This window comes from Pteropus vampyrus, unplaced genomic scaffold (assembly GCF_000151845.1).
Source record: "Pteropus vampyrus isolate Shadow unplaced genomic scaffold, Pvam_2.0 Scaffold279, whole genome shotgun sequence".
Lineage (NCBI taxonomy): Eukaryota > Metazoa > Chordata > Mammalia > Chiroptera > Pteropodidae > Pteropus > Pteropus vampyrus.
The window spans coordinates 72,751-74,184 of NW_011889060.1; positions in this window are offsets into that span (position 1 = coordinate 72,751).

The window sequence follows — 1,434 nt, forward strand, 5'->3', positions numbered from 1 at the left end:
GAAGTTTGCAAGAGAGTCAAATGAAAACAATATGCTAGACATATTAAGTGTGAAGTGAATATTACCCAGCAAGTAGGGGTGACCAGGAAAGGGGAACACCGGTTTGCCAGTTATCTGGAGTTGCTGCAATGACTTTGTAGAGAAGCGATTTGGAAGATTTGGTAGTATTCGAAAGCGTATAGTAAAAGAGCAAAACTTATTTGTTCATCAATTTTATTAGTTTTCTTTCATATAGTTTTGTCATAAAAATTGTGGATTTGGTGTAGATTTAAGTCATTGGTGTTTGAGAGAGGAGAAGACATGCCTACAGCATCTTCGGAAATGACTAAAGCTTTTTGGAGGAGCTACTTGAAATGATGTGACATAAGTTAATATGTGAGGGCAGAGGACCTGTGGTAACAACTTGGTCACAGGCTGTGACATCAAGCATGAAGCACATGAAAGGACAGTAAGACTTTCTGCTCAGCGAAATAAGCCAGTCCCTAAAAGACAGATATGGTAGGATTCCACTTGAGACATCTAGAGTCGTCAAGTTCATAGAAACAGAAGGTAGGGGCTGGAAAGGGAAGGATATGAGGCATTCATTAAGGAGTATACAGTTTCCGTTTTGCAAGATGAGAAGGTTTTGGTGATTGGTTGCACAACAGTGTGAATATAATGCCACTTAACTGTGCACCTAAAAAATGATCAGATGATTAATTTTGTGTATTTCAGCACAATTGCATTTTTTTAGACAGGACAGCAGATGGGTTTTGTTTAAAATTGGGCTAAATACTTGGAAATTGTTACATTTTCGGTGGTAATTTGAAAGCAGATGACATTTTCTCCCTTAAATATTTAAAGATATCCCCATGTTTAGTCTCCCAACATGAACTTAGTGAAACCCTCTTACATTTCCCAACTTTTTCCCCCTAAGTTTCTTACATTTCCCTGAAAAGTTTGTTCTCTTACTTTCTACCCCCCATAATAGCTTCCCCGGGGCCGGACCCTCACTCTTGTCTGCATGGTTCTCCTGACATTGAGTTTGATCCCTGTGTTCCTGATTTTCGGTCTGAGTGTTTTACTGTTAATCATCTCTCAGTTAGACTGTAGGTTCCACGTAAACATGTCTTTTACTACCTTACATTCTCTGTGGCAGAAAGGTGAAGGAAGGACTCTAAGGACTCACCGCTGGTTAGTGCCTGAGCCAGGCTCACTACCGAGGGCTCCTAAATGTCAGTTAAGTGCGTTTCCCATGGAGGTTGAGTTTCCTACTTGTGGGTGTCAGCGTGTGAATGATACGTCAGACCGCATGCCAATTATTTTGGTATAATAGCGAACACACATTCGAGAAAGATTTGGGACAATACATTTAAAAAGATAATAGAACTCATACTGACAAGTCTTTTCTCTAATATTAATTCATCAAGTGCCAGTGCTTTTACCTTTGTTGTC